Raw genomic sequence first — 6604 nt, 5'->3', positions numbered from 1 at the left:
GAGTGCGGACCCTCCATATCCAAAGCAGAAACAAGTCGAACAAAACCAAGAGAGAGTTCTTCAGTGGCTATCAAAAGAAGATCTTGCTCGTCTTCGTTCATGGGGTCGCCCATTTGGAATACCCACCACATAGAGGATAAGGTGTCTTCGTATCTACCAAGCTTCTCGGTAACCATTGCGAGACTAATCAAATCCCCCCGCCCCATTTGATAAGCCATAAAGAACCAAAATTTTGAAGTAGAAAGAAAGGAAACTCAAACTCAAGAAAGCGAAACAGAGAGATTATCCAACTGAGAAGAACCTGAAATGCTTGACGGAATTTAAGTCTAAAGATTTGATTCGTTTGAACAACGATTTTGCTTGGGAGCAGTGCTTAAGTGGCACTGCTCCAAGCAGTGAAAGGTTAGATTTTAATTTGGGTGCTTAGATTAAATCTTGACTACACATTTTGAGCATGTGCATTAAACATCACTTAAGTGAAAATAAACTGCTTTTTTTTTTTTATGCGGCCCAAGAGCAAATCCATCTGCATTAGCACCAACTGTTGAGGTACCAACTCCATGTGGGTTAGGAGTAGCTTGTTAAGTCTAATGCATAGTCATGAATCCTTGCATCATATTGTTGAATTGAGCTTGTTGTTGATGCATCACATTCCTTAGTATGTTCATCACATCTTGCACTATGACTATTGCAGGAGGATTGGGTGGATTAGGGTTCCCACTGACTGGAGGTACTTCATTGCCTTGGTTACCACCATTCATACTAAAATTATACCTAGGCCTTGGATCTTACCTCAGAGTTAAGACTCAAATAAACCAACCTCTTTTAATTAGGTTTTAACTGATTGGATTTTTTAATGGTTTGGCATCTTAGGTTCTTTATTTTGAGGACATCGGCTAGTAGTGACTTCCAAGGCCCCCTGCTTCTTTTTGAATACACAAGGGTCCAAGGAGCCACTGCTCACCGACATCCTCATTTAGCCACATATACCTTCTCTTGCTGCTCCTTGGCTAATTTGAACACCGAGGGGCCTTTCCCTGTGTAACTTGTCATATGTGTAGCGTCAATGGTTGTTGCCCCATGGCAATCTCAAATGGACTTCGGGTTGTAGCCTTACTTCTTTGGAGATTGTAGGACAATTGGGCTACATCGAGCAACTTGGCCCAATCTTGTTGGTCCATTCAATTTGGACTAACAAGTCACTGATGGTTGGACCAAACTAACCCAAAACTGATAGGTTTGTCAATCTCCAATCAATACCTTATCCAATTAGCCTCGGATTGGTCCCATTTGGTTTAGTTTCAACACTTCAATCTTAATTTCAGCGCTTAAGGCACTATTTTTAGTGGAAAAAGAAAATGTAGGTGATTGAAGTGCTGCTACCAATGATAGGAACTGCCCTTTTTTTCTTTTTTTTCCCCGGGTCATCATCAAACCAATTACAAGGATTGGTGACCCATAGGCTCAGGGGATGAGAGGAAGGAGGAAAGAGGAAAGTTGTGGAGGAATGGAACTTTGAAACAAAAACCTCCTTAGACTTATTGCCTCTATGTAGAAAACAACTGTGATTGTGCTAGCAACATTGTGCTAGAAACACATATATTATAAGAATTTCATGAGTTGGAGTCATCCACTTTGACTTGCATAAGATTGTGCTCTCCTCATATTTTTCCATCAGATGTTTAGAATCAAGGTTTACCTCTAAGCATTTGCTAAAGTAAACCATAAAGAAGAGATGGATCATCCACTCAAACATGTATAAAAAGGTTAAAAAGAATCGTAATCCTCTACCTCGAAATAGCGGACCATAATCACACAACTACCCAAGCAACCAAGCCAAATATGTTGAAAATCTTACACTACACTTTTTTTTGTTGTTGGTGTATGTTTGTTTAAAATAGAGTGGGTGGTTGGTTCTTTCTTAAAGCAGCTTTGCTTCTGTGTCAATTAAGGCAGGTCACAAATTACTAGGGAGGACAATCTATCTATAGGTTTTAAAAGCATATAAAACATGCATTTTCTTTCATTAGGAAAAAAAATGGCATATATACAAATCAGTAAGAGATGCAATAGTGAAAAAGCAGGGGTAGTTGAAAAGATTTTCAAGGTAGGGGAGTTTTAGTATATATAATAAGTAAAGAGGAATAATAATAATTACCACATTAGAAAAGGACAGGATTAGAAAGAAGTGTCCTCTGTTACACAATTACACCTCATGATAACGTACGTAAGGTAGGTTGGCGTTTCACTGTCAATGACAAGCAAGACCCAGTCTTGCATTAACATGGTAAGTACGTACAAGCAGAGACGTTTGTTTCAGAAAGGTGGCCTTAGAATTTCTACGTAGGAAATCCACACTATAAGAACCATTTTCACTAGAATTGAAGGTGGCCTTAGAATTTATTGATCAGCTCCATTCATTATCAGCTGCAATGGCTTTTTCTGGTGGACTGCTAATGAAGAAAGTGATATCTGCCCTTGATTTTCCGGCCAATTCTTGTCAGCAGCAGCAGCACAAGCAGAAGGTTTCTGTTCTTTTCTTCTCTTCTGGTTTAGGTTTCTTACTCAACTAAGGCTTGTTTCTAATAAGTTGACTGTTCATTCTCTTGGGTTGCAGTTTTGCAGGGTGATAGGTAGTGGCATGGACAATAATTCAGATGGTAAGACTGATAAAAACCACTGCCAAAAAGCTGTCCGAACCCTGAATTCTGGACAGAAGCCTTACACTCCTATTTTGGACACAACCAACTACCCAATTCACATGAAAAATCTCTCTGTCAAGGAACTTGAGATGTTAGCTGATGAGCTCAGGGAAGAAATTGTATACAGTGTTTCAAAAACTGGTGGGCACCTGAGCTCCAATCTTGGAGTGGTGGAACTCACTGTTTCCCTTCACCATGTATTCAATACCCCAGAAGATAAGATCATATGGGACGTTGGGCATCAGGTAGTTTTCTGCGCTTTGAGTAGTGACTTCATGAATGAAGCTAGAAATGCTGTTAATGGTTGATGGAACTGGGTTCTTGCAGACATATCCACATAAAATATTGACTGGTCGGAGATCCAAAATGCATACCATCAGGCAAACTTGTGGGCTTTCAGGCTTTCCGAAGAGGGATGAGAGTGTTTATGATGCTTTTGGCACTGGCCATAGTTCTACCAGTATCTCAGCTGCCTTAGGTACCCAGTTTATACAGTTCAAAAACACTCTTAGTTCTTCTTTCTCAGATCATCTTGTTCTGAAACCATATTATCTTTTACTGTTTGAAAGGAATGGCTGTTGCCAGAGACTTACAAGGCAAGAATAATCATGTGATTTCTGTAATTGGAGATGGAGCCATGACTGCAAGGACAGGCATATGAAGCAATGAATAATGCCGGTTATTACGATACAGATCTCATCATCATCTTGAATGACAACAAGCAAGTTTCTCTTCCAACTGCCACCCTTGATGGCCCTGCTAAGCCTGTCGGAGCTCTGAGCAAAGCCTTAGCAAAGCTCGAATCAAGCAGAAAGTTCCTGCAGCTTCATGGAGTAGGAGAAGTAAGTCACACTCATATATACTCTGCATGAATTCTCCATCCAACCCAAGTCTAAATCCTCTACCCCAGAACTCCGGCACCCCCAACCCCCAAAGTTTCTTTCTCACAGTAGAGACATATTAAATGGTTGGGGGTGAATACAAGAATGGTATACATGTAGCATTTAATTGGACATGGTAACCAATGAAGTAACCATTTAATAAGTGAATACAAGAACGGTATACATGTAAGTGTCAAAGTGTGTATGTAACCAGATACAAACCAAACTGACCAAGATAAAATCTAGTTTTCAATCTCGGAATCACTTGGGGACTTGATTCGGATTTATATCCCACTTCCATTGCCTAGAACCGGATCCATATATAACCCGTTGCACCCTTACTTGACAGAGTATCACTACCCAGTGCAAGAGACATGGGTGTTGAAATCCATGACAGAATTTAACAAGATTTTTGAATTAATGCCTTTGGGAAACCATGGCTTCCTAACAAAGACAACAACTAATGATCTGAAATTGTTTTTACCAATCCATGACAGAACTTAACAAAGCGAGTTGCAGATCAAGCATTTGACATTGCTTCTAGAGACATAGTGGGAGCCTCCTCGGCTTCCTTGTTTGAAGATCTGGGGCTTCATTATATTGGCCCTGTGGATGGCCACAGTGTGGAAGACCTTGTGCACATCTTAAAGAAGGTGAAAGCAACACCAGGTCCTGTACTCATCCATGTCATAACTGAGAAAGGGAAAGGCTATGCTCCAGCCGAGGTTGCAGCTGATAAGATGCATGGTATATGCATGATACTTCATGTTCCTTTTAGTTTTAGTTTAATTCCAATTTTTTTTCTTTTGGCTGATGCCAATTTGGTTTCGCAGCTGCAGCAAAATTTGATCCGAAATCTGGGAAACAGTTGAAGCCCAAAGCAAAATCACTTTCATATGCAGAGTACTTTGCACAATCTCTAATTGCTGAAGCAGTGGAAGATGACAAAATTGTTGCAATCCATGCTGCAATGGGAGGGGGAACGGGGCTAAATCATTTTCAGAAGCACTTTCCTGATCGTTGTTTCGATGTCGGAATAGCTGAGCAACATGCAATAACATATGCTGCTGGTTTGGCTGCTGAAGGCCTCAAACCATTTTGTGCAATTAACTCTACTTTTCTACAGAGAGGTTATGATCAGGTGGTTCATGATGTTGATCTTCAGAAGCTTCCAGTTCGAATTGGAATAGACAGAGCTGGCCTCGTGGGTGCAGATGGTCCTACCCATTGCGGAGCCTTTGATATCACTTTCATGGCATGCTTACCCAATATGGTTGTAATGGCTGCTTCTGATGAAACAGAACTAATGAACATGGTTGCCACAGCTGCAGCCATTGATGATAGACCTAGTTGCTTCAGATACCCAAAAGGAAACGGCATTGGTTCCATTCTTCCACCAAACAATAGGGGCACTCCTATGGAGGTATTTCAATATTTGATTGATTTTATATCAGAAGATAAAGATTAGATCTGGTCTAACTCATCTATGTAACCAGATTGGTAAGGGAACAGTGCTGAAGGAAGGGAATAAGGTGGCTATTTTGGGTTATGGAGCAATCGTTCAAAATTGTATGGCAGCAGCAGAACTTGTTGCAGTGTTTGGCATCTCAGTAACAGTTGCAGACGCAAGGTTCTGCAAACCTCTTGATGGAAATCTGATCAAGAAGCTTGCTCGGGAGCATGAAGTTCTAATCCTTGCAGAAGAAGGATCAGTTGGCGGTTTCTGCTCCCACATTTCTCATTTCATGATCATGAATGGACTTATGGATGGAAATCTGAAGGTATGGCACATTCAGAAGATCCAGACTACTATACGTAAATTTTTTAAGCTTATTCATCCAAAAAACTTAAGAAAGAAAATTGAAGCTTGTATTTTTTGTTGTGTAGGTGAGGGTCATGACATTTCCAGACAGATACATTCAGCATGCATCACAGGCAGAACAGATGGAACAAGCAGGTCTTACTTCTAAACATATTGCAGCCACTGTCTTGTCATCTATAGGGGAAAATAAGGGCACCCTACAACTAATCAACATGTAACTTTTTTTTTTTTTTTTTTTTTTTTTATACGATTCAATAAAACCCAAGGGGGGAGGGGATAGTAAGAGTTTGCGTCTGTTCTCAGTTCTCATGACACTGGAGGGTTAGCAGTTAGCACTTACCACCATGACTACAAATGAAGTTTCCAAAACCAAGCACCCAGTGCTGTAATTAATTGATTGGATTACATCTTCCTTATTGAAGATCATATTATTGGAATCCAATCAGAGTTTTGAGATTAACTCTTTTACGTCACACCCCAAGTTCAGAGACACGGCCAACTGGGGCTCATGGCACCTAACATCCTACTACAAATGCAACAATCATCTCATTCTTCTGGATAGGACATTTATTAGAGTCAAATATCTATCTCAGCAATGAAAACACAACAAAATTAATAGAGAACCTCAGAAATAGATCCTGATTACCAATTATCCACAATCTATTTGCCTATATTTTTGTGACAATCAGAGCCAAGAAGCTCCTCAGCTCCTTGTCATAAATGCCTTTAGAAACCTCTTCTATGCTTTTTTTGTATTTCATAAAAGCTGCAACATTAGCTTAAAAGTTAGAAAACTACTTTGGGTGAAGATGAAATTGTTTCCATGCTTAACATTAACAAGGACGAGAGTTCTCATCCACATCATCTTAATAAATTCCTATGACCTGAACACCTTCTCCCAGTGAAATTTTGCACCTTCCATCCCCAATTTATGGTAGTGAAAACTTTCATATTTTTAGCACCTGTTGAAGCTATTTGATCCATGGCCATAGGCAAGAGATGATCCACTATACCATGGGCTTCATCTTCCACCCAGAATCCCTCAAAGAATAGTTCATCATCTTTCCCAGGCTTTCCCCTTCAGGATAAGCTACATTGACCATGGCAATTTTAACTGTTTGTTCACCATTGAAGATCTCCCGAGCATGGTGGGAGATCTCGCGAGATCTCGCTATTTTGACCTAGCGAGACGAGATGAG

The 6604-nt window shown here is 40.2% G+C and overlaps 1 pseudogene across 1 annotated transcript; it reads left to right on the top strand.

Moving 5' to 3' along the window:
- Positions 1-2399: 2399 nt before the first annotated feature.
- Positions 2400-5623, top strand: LOC149018599 (1-deoxy-D-xylulose-5-phosphate synthase 2, chloroplastic-like; annotated as a pseudogene). The gene is made up of 8 exons (XR_016173181.1): positions 2400-2525; positions 2618-2947; positions 3030-3180; positions 3272-3544; positions 4081-4336; positions 4423-5006; positions 5080-5364; positions 5471-5623. The product of XR_016173181.1 is annotated as a 1-deoxy-D-xylulose-5-phosphate synthase 2, chloroplastic-like (transcript).
- Positions 5624-6604: the final 981 nt, after the last annotated feature.

The sequence above is a fragment of the Hakea prostrata genome, chromosome 4, assembly GCF_041222555.1.
Source record: "Hakea prostrata isolate BN-2017 chromosome 4, UWA_Hpros_2, whole genome shotgun sequence".
Taxonomy (NCBI): domain Eukaryota; kingdom Viridiplantae; phylum Streptophyta; class Magnoliopsida; order Proteales; family Proteaceae; genus Hakea; species Hakea prostrata.
This window is presented reverse-complemented; position numbering and strand designations above follow the sequence as displayed.